This window comes from Triticum aestivum, chromosome 1A (assembly GCF_018294505.1).
Source record: "Triticum aestivum cultivar Chinese Spring chromosome 1A, IWGSC CS RefSeq v2.1, whole genome shotgun sequence".
In the NCBI taxonomy this organism is placed as follows: domain Eukaryota; kingdom Viridiplantae; phylum Streptophyta; class Magnoliopsida; order Poales; family Poaceae; genus Triticum; species Triticum aestivum.
In genome coordinates this window covers 516,031,503-516,047,638 of record NC_057794.1, presented here as the reverse complement: position 1 = coordinate 516,047,638, position 16,136 = coordinate 516,031,503, and the positions used below count along the sequence as shown (strand labels likewise).

At 45.3% G+C, this 16,136-nt stretch overlaps 1 long non-coding RNA gene across 1 annotated transcript; it reads right to left on the bottom strand.

The window, feature by feature from the left end:
- Positions 1-14,851: 14,851 nt before the first annotated feature.
- LOC123169572 (uncharacterized) lies at positions 14,852-15,899 on the bottom strand. The gene is made up of 2 exons (XR_006484890.1): positions 15,566-15,899; positions 14,852-15,489 (listed from the first exon to the last, which is right to left on the bottom strand). It is a non-coding gene; the product is annotated as an uncharacterized lncRNA (long non-coding RNA).
- Positions 15,900-16,136: the final 237 nt, after the last annotated feature.

The window sequence follows — 16,136 nt, the reverse complement described above, 5'->3', positions numbered from 1 at the left end:
GTGCACGGAAAGGCTTGGGCAGGCAAATAAATTAGCAGGCTCCTCCACTACCACTGTCTCTGCTGTAGTACCATGCATGCTGCAGTGAAAATGAAATGAAATGAGGGGAGGGGGAGGGGGGAGGGGACCAACAGAACAGCTTCTGTCGTTCAGAGTCTCTTTTCCCTACTATTGTCTACACTGTAATGCTCTCTCCGTAAACTAATATAAAAGCTTTTAAATCATTATTTTAATAATCTAAACGAATAGTGATCTAAACGCTCTCATATTAATTTATAAAGGGAGTAGTATTTACCAAGAGGCCGGCCATGCTTCAACTTGCTTCTTTTTTACCGCTAAACACACGCATACGCTTGTTTTCTTTTTTTTTGATAAAAGGGATTTTCATTGAATTGAAATATCGAGTTGATACAATCGCATCAAAAATCACCCGACCTCTACATAACTAGATGCACACAGCCAAAAATTCAAAGAAGTAAAGATCGAAATAAACTGGCCAAAAGCCAGAAGCAAAGATAAATAAAGCCCAGCCTATAAAGGAGCTGATCCTATCCGAAGATCACACCGCCATCCATGAGGGTAGAAAATCTCCCAGGCAGAATGCTCCAGCCGAGTAGACGCCATCATAAAAAGGTCTCTGTCCTCCGGCTTCTACATGATAGACCACGTACGGAGCCATCGCGAGCATATATGAATAACCTGCATAGGAGATGAAACACATTTACGGTTAAAAACAATGTCATTCCTGGTGAGCCAGAGTGCCCAACATAAGGCAGCCGCCCCCCACAAGAATGTGAGCAGAAAACTGTTTATCTATACCCCTCAACCAATTGCCGAATATATTCCGTGCACTACGTGGGGGATATAAATTCGAAGCTATTTGGACGATGGCCCATACAGAGCGTGCAAACTTGCATTCAAAAAATAAGTGTTTAATCGACTCATCATGGTGACAGAAAACACATTTTTTGCAACCTTGTCAATTTCGTCGTGCCAAATTGTCCCTAGTTAAGATAACCCTTTTATTGAGAAACCATAGGAAAATTTTCACTCTTAAAGGAATCTTAAGCTTCCACAGTTTTCTATTATCAATTGGGACCTCTGTACCAATTCATCATACATGAATTTGACCGAAAACTTTCCACTCTGATGCAATTTCCATTGAAAGATGTCTGGTTCCTCCGACAGCTGAATGGCTCCTAAACGGGTTAGCAAATCCTCCCATGCTGCCAAACAAGGTCCAAAGGGCGTTCTACGAAAAGAAATATCTGGGTTTTCTTGACCCAACACTTGCTTAATCGTGACAAACTGATGTCTAACTATCCGATATAAGCTTGGATATTGCACGTTTAAGGGGTTGTTCCCCAACCATGTGTCTTCCCAGAATCGTATTTGGGAGCCGTCCCTGACCGAAACGTTCCAAATTGGAAAAAAGAAATCTTTAGCTTTCACCACCCACTCCAAAAGTGTGAGTCACCCGGTTTCCAGTAAACTTGGGAGATTGCTTTAGAACCCACGTATTTATTACGAATGATTTTGTGCCAAACACCATCCTCAGTGAGTAGTTTATATACCCATTTGCTGAGCAATGCAATATTTTTGATCTCTAGATCCTGGATACCAAGTCCCCCTTGGCCTTTTGGACGGCATAAGACGTTCCACCTAGCCAAACGATATTTCTTGGTTTCATTATCACTTTGCCAAAAAAATCTTGATCTATAGTAATCGAGACGCTGAAGCACACCTTTTGGGAGATGAAAAAAATGATAACATGTAGAGAACCATACTGGTAAGGACCGAGTTAATCAGAATTAATCGGCCCCCATAGGACATGAGTTTGGCCTTCCAACTAGCCAGACGTTTCTCCAATCTCTCTTCAACATGCTTCCATTCAACTATTGTCAATCGCCGATAATGAATAGGGATACCCAGATATCGAATCGGAAATTGTCCAAGTTGACAACCAAAGATTTCAGCATAATCTTGTGAGGCTTCTGCGGCCTCGCCGAAGCAGAAGAGTTCACTCTTATGAAAATTAATCTTTAGTCCAGATAAATCCTCGAAAGCACATAACAGTAGTTTGAGGTTTCTGGCCTTTTCTATGTCATGATCCAAAAACAAAATAGTGTCATCCGCATACTGCAATATTGATAGGCCTCCTTCTACTAAATGAGGAATGACCCCGGTGACTTGACCTGCTGACTTGGCCCTCTCGATGAGAGTAGCTAGCATATCAGCCACAATATTGAAGAAGATGGGTGATGCGGGGTCCCCCTGACGGAGCCCCTTCTTTGTCTGAAAATAGTTGCCTACATCATCATTTACCTTAATGGTGACACTACCTCCGGACACAAAGCTCTCAACCCATCGACACCAAGTATCAAAAAACCCTTTCATTCGTAATATTTGTAGCAGAAAGGGCCACTTTACTTTATCATAAGCTTTCTCGAAGTCGATTTTAAAAATGACTCCGTTCAACTTTTTGTGATGAAGCTCATGAACCGTTTCATGAAGGATAGCAACTCCATCCAAAATGTTTCGTGCTTGCATGAAAGCTGTTTGGGATGGTTTGACTACGTGGTCTGCCACTCCGTTCAAACGGTTAGTGGCGACCTTGGTGAAGATTTTAAAACTTACATTTAGTAAGCAAATCGGTCTATATTGTTGAATCCGACTCGCATATTTCGTCTTGGTAGAAGAATGATTTCCCCAAAATTTAGACGGGGAATGTCAAGTTTGTGAGCATGCAGTTCATTGAACAACTGAACCAAATCTGATTTTAACATGTCCCGGAAATTTTGAAAGAACTCCACCGGAAAGCCATCCGGACCCGGAGATTTATTATGTTCCATCTGAAAAACCGCAGTCCGAATTTCCTCCTCAAAGAATGGAGAGGTTTGGAATTCGTTTTCCGCAGTGAAAACTTGCTGAATATCATGACAAATAGACTCATCCATCTCAAGTGTCGTGTTCATAGATGGACCAAACAAATCTTCCTCTTCCATTCCATTCCATGTCGAGTTTGTTGAATTCTACTTATTCGAATCGAATCGCCCACAAATGTTGAACCACATCATCCTCATGAGTAGCTCCATGACGAGTCTATTGATGCATGCATTTGGATAATTTCCTCGGACGTCGCAGGATTCTGCTCAACAATGTCCTTGCGTAGGATGACCGGTTTTCCTAAATAACAGACCAAAAATTCAGAATAAAATAAAATTACAGACCGTTCCGCACTCCGTTACCTTATCCTCCACAATCATCTTGTGCATCATCACACAAGCTGTCATCGCCTCCCACGGCGTCTCTGCATTCCATCTTGTCTCAATATTCTTGGTGATGTTGGGTCAAGTGCACCATTCAACATTTGCATGTTCGAACACTATGATATAATTACTATTGATGCCGATGAAGCGGGGAGCGGAGGTTCGCAGTGGCAAGCTGCCTCCCTCCTTGAGACCCTTTCTTCCATCGATTTTTGTCTGGATGTCCATCTGAGAAGTTGATCCTTACCAGGGCCCCTGCCGCTGCATGCATAATTTCTGTTGGCGTGTGATGGGACTCCGAGCATGTAACTGTGGCATCTCGATTGCTTTGCACATCTTTCTTCTTTTCCTTAATAGGCCGGCCTTGCCCTCGCCCAACATGCTCTTTTTAATTGGCTGGCGAGTTCACAACAACCCCTCGGCCTCTTCTTGCTCGGATGCCCTTCGCTCGAAGTGTCTCTTTTCCTTTAGAAACTGTGTTTATGACTGATAGGATTTTTGGCCGGGCTGCATCATGATCAAGATGGTCCAAGACCGCCTGGTCAAGCACTTTGATCTCCTCATTACTGGATACTATCTCGACGCTTTCCTCCTGACTCGTATCCGACGTGCCTACCATGCAGCATGACTGGACTGAGGTTGCCTGCCACAGACAGGGAGGTGTCGTGGCTGGTGGGCAACAAATTTGCCGACTCACGCATCTCCTCGTCGGGGTACTCCTTGTTCCTCTCGAGGACTTGGTGATGTCCTCCACATTAGTGAACAAGTGGGTGATGGGTGGTCAAAAATTGGGTGCCCATCGACGAGCCTTGAGTTTTATTTTTGCCTCACATAGTGTATTGGTTCTCTCTACTGTGATGGTGGACGTGATGTGGCCTAGCCCAGAGGAGGTGCACGACTGTCTCGGCGAAACATTGCTCTTCGGCATGGTCTGTGCCTCTCTCTGTTGAGTTGTGGCTAGGTAGTGGGGAGCCCTTGGATGGTGGTTGTGACTCTCCTAGTTCTTCAATTACTTGTGTTGGATACCCTTGCACTCTTGCGGGTCTACCTAGTGGTGTTGACTGCTTGTCACAGCTTGTTGTCTACTTCTTCTTGTGTTGTTCCTTGTTACTGCTTATGTGTATCGTAGCAAAGCAGCGTGAAAAAAAGAAGAAAATAAGATGTTGACATTGAATATCCAACTATGCACGCAATATTACTCGAGTCAAGCTAGTGCCCCCCCCCCCTGTGTGGTTGGCGGGGGTTCCTGCCATGGGGGTGTGGTCTGGTCTGGCTCATATTTGGCCAACAAAGCAAAGCGGCGAGGAGGCCTTTACGCTCCCATTCCACCTTCCTCCTGCGTCTTCCTCCTTGAGCTCATGCGCCCTAGCCCCCTTGCGAATCCCATACACCAGCCAAAATGCAGTTTCGCTGCCTCAAATGCCCGGCGGCCGCCAATAGAATCCACCCGCGATAGAGGGCCAAGCCCTTGGCCTGCCATCTCGAGCGGTGGTCATCCTAAAAGGGGAATATAAGCTTTGTACGATATCAGTGAGCAAATTAGATCGTCTTAGGGGACTCATCGACGCTTAGATAAGAAGTTAGGGATTCATTTACGTATAGCATGGGATGTGTTTACGATCTGCGATGGTCAGCGGCCAAGATATGTGGGGATGTCTAATCTGCGATGCTTTAGGTCAAAGTCTTGTGCTGGCCTTGCTAGCATAGATGATGGTCATGCCTTCGGGAGCCGTTTTTCTCCTTGTAAGTGTCATTGTGAAGCTCCTACATCGTATCATCTCATGTGCTCCAGGCGAAAGGCTAAGAGACATCCATTGATCGGACGACAATGACATCTTCGATATTGTTTCCCTCTTAATGGCTTTATCTTTGGAGTCATTGAGCCACTCTATTGATTGTTCGTCTTATCATCGAGTTCGGTTGGTTTGTTTGGTGTGTGGTTGGTTTGTTGGAGTGTATGGTGGCGGCGGTTGAATTGGGTCCGTGGCAGTGGTCTTTGCCTTGGTCATCTTAGTGTTGTTGGTTGACTTCTCTCTTTGGGGCTTCGTGGCAATGGTGAGGACTTGAAGTTTGGTGTCGTTCGATGACCCTTGAGGTTCTTTCACCTCACATAGTGGCCTAGAGGAGGTGCATGGCTATCTCGGCAGAACATCTGTTGCATTGTGGCTAGACAGTGGGAAGCCCTTTTCAACGGTAGTTGCGCCTATCCTGGCTAGTTCTTCAAGGTGCAGATTGATTGCAGCCTGACTCAACAATGCTAGTTTCGGCTCTTGTCGGCAATTGGTTGCGGGGCATTGATAAACAATTTTCTGCACATATTCTTATGGGGGTGGCTGCCTTATGTTGGGCATTGTGGCTTACCAGGAATGATATGGTTTTAATAATAAATGTGGTTCTTCTCCTGTGCAGGTTATTCATGCATGTACGTGATGGCTCCATATACTTCGTCTATCCTGCGAAAGTTGGAGGACATATACCTTTTTATAATGGCATCTACATGGCTAGAGCGTACGACCAGGTAGGTTTTCTCCCTCCATGGATGGCATGTAATCTCTGTATAGGATCTGCCCAACCGTAGGCTGGATTGATTTATTTTTTTTTGCAAAACAATGTTTATTTTTCGGAAGTTTGGACTTGTTATTTGTGTGCATCATGTTATATAGAGGTTGGGCATTCTTTAGATACGGTTGTATCACCTTGATCAGTCAATTCAATGAAATATCCTTTATCGAAAAACAACTATGAATGCACTATTAGAGCATCTCTAGCGTATCCCACATATGGGGTTATCCGCGATAGTAAATACCGGTTTATGGGATCCATCCCGTATCCCCGGCCCGAACAAATACTCCAAGTCGGTCCGTCCCAAAACAATTTGTGGGATCCCGCGTCCGCGAGGCCAATTCCTCCATATGTGCGGGATTTTGATACGTCTCCGTCGTATCTATAATTTTTTATTGTTTCATGCTAATATTATACAACTTGCACATACTTTTGGCAACATTTTATATTATTTATGTGACTAACATATTGATCCAGTGCCCAGTATCAGTTCCTGTTTTTTTGCATATTTTTTGTTTCGTAGAAAATCCATATAAAACGAAGTCCAAATGCAATAAATTTTTAGGAAGATTTATTTTTTAATATATGTGATTTTTAGGAAGAAGAATCAACGCAAGATGGTGCCCAAGGTGGCCACAAGGCAATAGGGCGCGGGCAGGGGGTAGGTCGCATCGTGTTTCCTTGTGACTCCCTCGTAAGTCAATTGGAACCCTTCTTTCGACGCAATAAATATAATTTCTTGATAAAAATCCCTCAAAATTTCAGCCCAATCGGAGTTACGGATCTCCGAAAATTTAAGAAATGGTGAAGGGTCAGTAAACAGGAATGCAAAAGAGAAGAGAACAGAGAGAGATCAATCTCGGAGGGGCTCCTGTCCTCCGGGAGCCATGGCGGACAAGGACCAGAGGGGAAACTATCCTCCCATCTAGGGGGAAGGCCAAGGAAGAATAAGGAGGGGACTCTTTCCCCCTCTTTTCCGGTGGTGCTGGAGCTCCGCTGGGGTAACCATCGTGACGACGATCTACATCGAGAACTTCTCTGCCATCAACACGAACCCTTTTCCCCTCAAGACGAAAAGATTGCCGGGACTACGCGGACATGACTGCAATGCCCTAGAAGTAAGTTCAATCGATCATTATCGCACCATATCGGCAACTTTGTTCATTTCCTAATATCAAGTAATTATTCTTTGTCTGGCAGGGCTTGCAAAGAGCTCACCGGAATTGTTCTGAAACTGCCGAGGGAGCTGCGATTTACACACCCGAAAGTAAGTAGTACTAGCTAGTTCCGCGCATCTCCCATTGATTTTAGTTTCATCAATACCATTTATCATGCTTGATTATCATTTTGATTGAACTCTATTTCTCGTAAAGTGCTTGTGGCAGGAAGGCGGGAATAATTTATGTGGATACTACATTTGCGAGTTCATCTACAACGCAACCTCTCAGCGGGTCTACTCTGAAAAACAATATGAAGTACGTAAACAATAATATTCACAATTTTATTTCATTACCATCATTTGTGTTGAGTTTCATTCATATATATGACCCCCTTCTTTAAATTAGATCTCGCAAATGCGGGATGAACTCCTACCACATGATCGCATACGAGCAGTTCAAGGGAAATTGACGGGTTTTTTTTCTTGACCACGTCATAAATGAGAAGGGAGAATACCATGTGGAAATTGAAAGGGATTTTAGATGATTTTAGGGATTGTAAGACATGTTATATTGTATATATCTAGTAGTGTCGGATAGATATACGAGAACTTGTTGTTCGACCAATCTCTCAGAGAAAGAGAGGTCACTTCTCTCTATATATGTTCATGGCGATCTTCTGTACTTAATGGTTCCTTCATTTGCTTACTAGCTAGCGTGTTGAGTTCTCTCTCTATATATATAGTAGCTAGCGTCGACCAAGCATGGAGAAAGAAAGGTCACTTCTCTCTATTAACTAGCTAACACAATATGAAACCCCTAAATTAATCCTCCAAAACCACCTAACCCCCCCTTAAAAAATAACGAAAACCCTAGCTCCTGCCAGCTACTGACGCGTGGCTGCCTTTTGGTTTCGGTTGGTGTTACCAAGCGGGACTAAAGGTCCTCCTGACTGGGCGCCCCGCAGCAGCCACGTGGAGCCCCTTCTGTCCCGATTCATAAGTGAACCGGGACTAAAGGTTTTGGGCTTTAGTCCTGACCTTTTTGTCCCGGTTACAGAAGTGGGACTAAAGGCCCTCTGGAACCGGGACTAGTTCCCTGTTTTCTACTAGTGTATCATGAAAATAGAACTACCAATGCTATCTTTCCTGAACAAACAAGGCACCACTAAAAAAGACACTTTATTCACAATATTCGGGTATTTACCCTAGCAAAAAAAAATCAAGGTAATTAAATCTACCTATTTGGAGATGAAACATTCTAGAGACCCATGTACAAACATATATTTTTTAGTTGGCCTAGCACAAAGATCTGAGATATTTAAGAAAGTTCTAGCATATTAGGAAAAACAAATTAAATATGGATAAAGGACTATAATAAATTGTATGTACCACAAAACCCCCCAAAAAATCAAATTTAATTTTGTATGTGGAACATACTGTTGCCAACGGATTCTCAAATTTCTTTTCAAGAAACCGAAATCCGATTGAAAGCATACCTTGCAACTATGTTGATGTGTATATAAGTTAAAGTGCACACTGTTTTGTGAAAGATTTTAGTCATTTTTCACTCAATAGTAGATGTGGCAAAGTTCTTAGCAATACATTTCCATATTATTAATGGGTGCCTTTCCAAAAACAAAAAAGTTATTGCCTATTTAGTAATCTTACATCTTAGAAGGTAAGAGATCATTTGTCACTTGGATAAAAAATATAGGCAGGTAAAGTAGTTTGGGGCCATTTTAAACATTCTTATCATAACTGTTTGGTCTACATAATGATATTTAAAATAGATTGTATCTATTAGATCTATCTGACCATAACTAAACCGATTGCATACATTAGGTTTACATAATCACACCTAAACAAAATGCATACATTAGATTTTTCATAATTGTACCTAATCAAATCGTGAATGGCAGAATTTTGTACCTAATAAAAACCACAATCGACAGATCATCATACTTGCACTTAGATATATCCCACAAGAACACTATTTCTTAACCACACATGTTAATTATTAGTTTATTTTTCTTTTCTAGCGGGAAAAACTTCCTCTCTATTCGTCATCTGTCATGTCAATACAAGGAACATCAGAAATAACAAAAAAAAAAATCCAGGTCCAAAGACTACCTAGCCACATGTCAATAATTAGTAGTTAGTTGAATTATAAATAACAAGTACATGTTACAGCTGATTTTAAAATAGTACAATAAAATCGGTAACATCTACATAAGATAAAAATAAAAATCAACTCTTTGATAAGACCCAATACAAAGAAGTTAAACTATTCATTGTGGACGATCTCTGCAAGAGAGATTGCATCCAGTAAGCATGGAATCTTGTTCCGTCTTTCTACGCACAGAAATCTACCAACCATAATGAATATAGCTTCAACTTTAACCCAAGTGAGCATAGCTCAGATGCTTAGCTTCATTGTGCTGGAACTAACCCATTAGGATTCAAGTCCTAGACTTGGCACTGGTACTTGTGTTTTTTAAATTTATTTCAGATTTTTTTATCGACAATGAGGCACATGTGGTGACTTCGTCAATCCCAAAATATTGTGTCGGCTTAGTATCTCAGATGCGCTCATATTTATGCCGGCTCAATATGTCAGAGGTTCTCATAGAATATGTGTGCATGCGTTTATAGGAATGAGTGTATGCGCGTATACATGAGCATTAGCATTTGTATATATATTGTATAAATAATCTAACCGCACATGTGGTGAGAACAGTCTGGGCGGGCCCACACGTCAGTGGCATAACGGAAGCGTCCGTCCGTCCGTCCATCTGGAACGGGAAAGAACGAACAGAATCAGATGAAGCGACGTGATTGCTAGCGAGCGGAGGAAGCTATAGCCGGCAAGGCGAGTGCAGCGCAGGGGCCCATCGGCTTCCAAAGCTAGCAGCTCGGAATCAAGCCGGCCACGTTCCCGAACCAGCTCCGCTATCGTCCCCATGCATGGTCCTACAAAAGCGCGGCAGCTGATTTGCTTTCACCCCGCAAAGAAGAGAGAACAAAGCCACGAAGAAGCAAGAGAAAGCAAAGCAAAGCGAACCGAGCCAAAGCGCCACGAGCATCGATCAATGGCCGGAGGAAAAGAGGATTGGGGTTGGGGGATAAGAATGTTTGGCGGGCAGGGATCACAGATTCCCTCCTCTTCCAAGTCACGTCCGTAAAAAGGCGCATTTCGCGCGATCTAAGTGCGCATTAGACGCGCACTTGTGGTGGTGATATGCTTTGGTTACCCCCCTTTCCATAACACCATATTTGATCTCGCCTGCCTGCCTTGCCATTGTCACTGTCATTGTCATCATGCAGCTGTGCTCTCCTCCTCTTCTTCTTCTCCCTTCGCTTTTCTCTACTGCTCCCACCAGCTTCATATAGTGGCCGGTAGCTCAACGACGTCGTTGCTGGGTTCGTTCCGTTCACTGTGTAGAGAGAAACAACATTGCCTCCTTGGGTTCTGGTGGCGAGGAGGAGAAACTTCAGAAGCAGAGGAGGGCCTCTCTCTATATGGGAAGACGGCCGGATAGGTCGCTAGGGGCATCGGCGTGTTGCAAGCGAGTGGTGGCCGTCATCTTCCTCGTGTGTGTTGCCCTTCTTGTGGTGATGGTGGCGACGACGAGTGGTGCTGGCGTCGGCTTCGGTCCAGCTCAACCCGGTGGCAGAGTGAGTACGAAGAGCTCCCCGGTGCAGAAGCCAGGTGGCGGACAAGCCGGCGAGGACGCGTACCGAAGCAGCAAGAGGAGGATTCCCAAGGGGCCAGACCCTATCCACAACAGGTAAATTTTGATTGATTCATGTTTGATGCATATGCATGCACATGTTGTTTTCCTTCGCAGCATGCATTCTGCCTCTCTACCTGAAATATCTCCTGTTTTTGGCAAAGTTTATAATTTTCTAGCACATTCATCAAGAAATGGGAGATAGTTTTGCATCATCAAAATTGAAATGTTTATGACTCTTAACTAGTGGATCAAAATTGATCGACTGAACTGAATAAATGACACGGCCTGAAATACTCTGCTCCTTGATACTCTGCTCTGTTGTTATTTACAATTACAAGCACTCTGATCATTTGTTTCTCCGGAACAGACTCTGCTCAGTTGTCGGCTCTGCTGTCATGCAGTGAACAACAAGCAGAAGTCTAGAGATGATTTGAAAGTTCTGCCGCATAAAATAGCAATGAAAAATTTAAACACAGTTCTTATGCTTCTTCTCCCGGTGAAGGCCACAGAAATCTGTAGTTCTTGTTTACGATAAAAATATGTCTGTGTGGATTGTAAGATTTCCAATGAGTTGTTGCAATAAAGAGGTCTTGGTATGGTTTGGCATTTCGTGAGCAGAATAATAAAAAGGAACAAAGCAAGCGTACACTCTGAGCCAAGCACATCATTTCCGAAGTCGCTTTACTGACAAGAAGAGTGCCAGTGGTGCATACTTCATTCCCATTAGGGACACCTAAGATTCCATTACTAGAACCTTATCTCCCTGCTTTTGATGATTTACCTAGGGAAACTAAAATCAGGCAGCACACCTAGATGATTGGGCAATGTGGTTTGCACAAATGTAGCCTCATCAGAAAATAACTGAATATCTCAGTGGGTCTCACAGATAACTGCATGAGAGGGACATAAGCTGTAAACTAAACAAAATTAAGTAGCCCACTAACTAATCGGCATCTTCTGTTTTGGTTGCCACCTCCAAGTCTGATAGAACTGTGCTTTCAGGCGTGCCGGGAAGACCACGATTGCGCCACGCCGGAGAGACTAGTACCGGCGAGATGACGACCACCCACCCGGTCTTCTTATCGGCAAATGTTGCGACGGGGAAGCTTGAGGCGGAGAGATCAGCTCTCCTACAATGTGGATTTTGGTAGTGGGGGTAATGTACAAAAGTTGCGATCTTCCCGCAAAAAAATCTGTCATTTTTTTGACCGAGATTGATCGACCGATCTACCTTTCGCATATCCTTTCGAGATTTCTTTTGAATCCGTGGTGATTTTGCCCAAATTTGTTTCTGTTTGTGTGTGTATTTATCTATCAGCATGTACGCAGATAAGCAGAGTGCTCTGCTGCGCCAGTAAGTGAACCCACTGATGAGCTCACTATATGCCAGTAGCACCTATGTAAATCAAATTTTGTGGTTTGCAATAAGAGCCAAAGATTTGCCGAAGGGCGTATTTTATGATTTGCGTCGCATGTATGGCCGCGTGGCACAGATATGCATGGGACATGAATCTTCTTGGCCTGGAAAGCATGAGAGAAATATAACAGGAGAGGCAGAGAAAGAGCTAAAGCTTCGCATCGATGCGTACGGCTCGCGTGTGCATGCGGGTGTGAGACTGGTGGTGCTTTTTTCCTTTTACTTCTTTTCTTGCAACCGTGTATTTTGAAGTAACCGAGGAGGGAAAGAAGAGGAAAAGAGTAGAAAGGCACGTATGGGCGTGGATGTGCACGTCGTATCGGGTTCAGTCATTTTTCTTTTTTTGAGGGGAACGGGCTCAGGCATTTTGAAGTTTAAAAAATATGAAAACAGCTCGAATACGACAAATGCTATAAGATGTGGACTTAACATTTTGATGCAAACATATCACAAATTCGCCTGTACAAAGATGAGCTAAGAGCACTCTCAAACCACACGCAACCGTTCGGACCGTGCGGTCTGGACGTGTTTTGCCATTCAACACGGTCCAGTATCGGCCCACCGTCGGTCCGGACGCACATTTTCCCGCAAATCGCTTTTGGTTACCCTGGCCCACCTAAAATCCTTCTCCCTCGCCTGGGTGCTTTTCCGCTCGACACCAGCTACCCGCATTCATGCCGCTGTTAGAGCAACCGCTACGCACTTATGTCGTATCAAAGCGGAGGCGACCACTCACTACCGGCATTGAAGAGGCGCGCCGGCAGAGAGAGCGGCGCGCCGGCTGAGAGAGCACTGCCCGCTGCAAGCCCGGCTGAAGACACCTCCTCGACACATTCAAACGGCTACTTACTGCCCACATACCTTCATTAAACCTGCGCGGGTGCCGAGAAACCTACTCCGGCCACACGTCTGTTCACAAGCCGGCCAGCAATAAACACAACCCCGGTTATCTCCTCGCGTCCGTCCACTATTTAAACGAGGCCAGCCGCCGGGCAAGAACCGCACCACACCTCCGCTCCCCATTTTCTCCTTGCACCATATTCTCCACACTCTCCATGCCATCTGGCGAGCAGGAAGAGGGGTTCTTCGGCATAAACGCTGGCTTGCTGGCCCGCCGAGCCCACCGGATGCAAGCTAGGCAACTCGCTGTCTACCTTCCTCGCCGCTCCAGGCCGTGAGTACAATGGGCGAGGCTGAAGGTGGGTGAATGGAGGAGCAAATGGCCGCTCCAATCCGGCGCGTGGTTCAATAACTCACTGCTCCAAGCTAGCTCACAAAGGAGTGACAAGTTGTTGTAGACCGGCACGCGGTTGAGCACAGCAGCACGGGCATTATGCTTGCCATGGATGAGGCGGTATCGTACCGCTCCTCCCACGCTATCCGCCATCAAAGTGCGTTGAACTGCACCTTGCCGACGATGAAAGAAGCTAGCTCAGACAGACAAAATCAATATAGATGAGAAAATGCCACAGACACTCACACAGACCAAGTCAACATCTTGAGTTGTGCCGATGACGGATCCCGCTACCCACAAACTAAAAAGATGGTTAAGTGGTGGTGGAACCCCGGTGACATGTACCCATATTGGCTTCAATGGTTATATATTGGCCTGACATCGGACTCAGATTTCCATTCACTAATAGAAATTACCATATAGGGGGATTTGACCTTTAACTCAAAAGCATGCACCCTTTATTAAACCTCCATAGATGAGAAAAGCAACAAGGAGCATTTTGAGGCAGGCAGATCTGCCTCAACTAGAGCACATGCCTCACAACAAGTACGAGACATGATTAATTTTGAGTGAATGTCCATGAGCTGAGTTACGGATGAAAATTTTCCTTAAGAATACAAGAAATCAATTAAGTATTGGCCTAAATTGCCAAGCGGTTCATTCACAAAAAGAAAATAGCCAAGCGGTTGTATATAGTCTATATTCCGGTAAAGTTAGCCTATTGGACAAGATGAGACATAGGCTTCAGATTGCAGATAAGAGGGGTTTCGGGATTCTCAGCCTTTCACAAACTGATGCGAAGAATGCAGCAAGAAGTCCTGCTGAGGAAGAATGCGAACCAGATGGGCACAATCGCAGGATGGCAACACATAGTTACTAAGCATAGAGCTCCGGGTAGTATAGGCAATGCTCCAATTCCCCATGCATCCAAATTCAGACATCATAGTGCTACTCAATGTCCTCATCACCCCATACCCGCTCTCATCCACTGAGACAAAAACATGAAAAACGAAAGCAAAATATGTAGAACTATTTCTAAGTCTTGTGAGCTATAAGTAAGAAGGAAGACGATAGGTGCCTTACTTAAGGACGCCATGCAAAGGTGTCTGGGACTTTAGTTCTTCAACCACAGTTAGCCGGTTATCCCACTCAGGTATTCGTACACTGGTAGGGAATCAATAAACACTCTGAGACGTGCTTCCATACACCCCCAATAGATTCCCAAAAAAGGTAGTTTTGTCCATCCTTAATTATCTAAAACTGATCAAGATTAGTTAGTAATTGTCCCTCTCTCTCAACCAGAGGGCGTATGCATGAGTGGAATCAACGTCTACATGATGGAAGACATGTAGATATGCATGTTTTTCCTATGAATTAACATGTGAAGTAGAGTGAATTGCAGAAAACATCGACATTGAAGGCTAGGTTTGTAGGAATCACAAGTCTACGAAATATTGCCCAAAACCATTAATTTTCTGCAACAAACACTAGTTGACGGCTTTGGTCGTTTTGATGACGATTATGACAGATAGGTCCCATAAATGATGACGTGGTGTAATTGTTCACGGGGACGGCGTTAAGCATCTCGATTTTCTAGATTTACAAAAGGGGCCCTGTAGTTTTATAGGGACACCCTTCAATCAAAGAGCAAAAAGCAATCCACTCCATCCATAGATTTGGGCTGCCCAAGCAGCCCAGCCGAGAAGAGCAGCAGCACGCCGGCAATGGGTCTCGCCGCCGGTCGCCGCGGCCCAAGGGCATCCTCAAGGCGACTGTCGTGGACACGCTGAGCAAAGGCGGCAGAGGCTGGGCCCGAGGAACAACCCCTCACAGCGAGGTGCGCTACCCGACCTCGGCGCTCGGCCTGGAGGTGGCGCCCTCTGCGAGGCCGGCCGCATGGCAAGGCGGTGCTGCAGGTCGCCATAGCCGCCGAGCTCCTGCACGCATCACTCCTCCGTCGCCTCTCGCTCACTGGTGGACTGACAGTGCCCTCCTCAGCAGCTGCTCTAGGCGCGAAGGGGGCTGGGCTGGCGGCGCCGACTCCTGGATCCAGTCGAGAACGGCGGAGGGGCAGCACAGGGGCGTGATCTCAGGGATGTCCATGGCGGCGACACCTGCGGAAGAAGAGAGGGAGCTCAGGGAGGGAAGAGGAGAGATGGGAGAGGAAGGAGCGGAGGAGTCAGGTCGCACATCGGCGCGAGTTGCCATGTCGCCCCGCCGCCTGGAATAGCTCGTTTGCTGATGTCGAAGGAACATCTGCCACGAGAGCTGGCCGACGCGTTCTCGCCGGATCCATTGCCGGGCCGGAGCGTTGGAGGCCCGATGTGGCTGGATCCGGCTCTGGACACGACGGCAGCGGCCCAGGGAGGGAGGCCTGGCGACGTGAGTGTGTGGGCGCCTGCCGCCGGCGGGGCCAGAGTTGAGGCTGGCCTGCACGCGTGCAGGGAGCGAGGGGTGCTGTTTTGTAGATTTTTTTAGGCAGGAGTTTTTGGCAAAAAAAAACATGTAACGCCGTCTAGCTCGTGAACAGTTACGCCATGTCATCATTTATGGGACCCACCTGTCATAATAGTCATCAAAACCATCAAAGCCGTCAACTAGTGTTTTTTGCCAAAAAAATAGACAAAAAATTAGTGGTTTTGGGCATAATTCCGTAGATTTGCGGTTCCTACAAACCTAGCATTCAATGTCGATGTTTTCTGCAATTCACTCTATAAAGTAAGAAATTGTCATGATTGTACTTTTGTTCCGCGTCTATTAT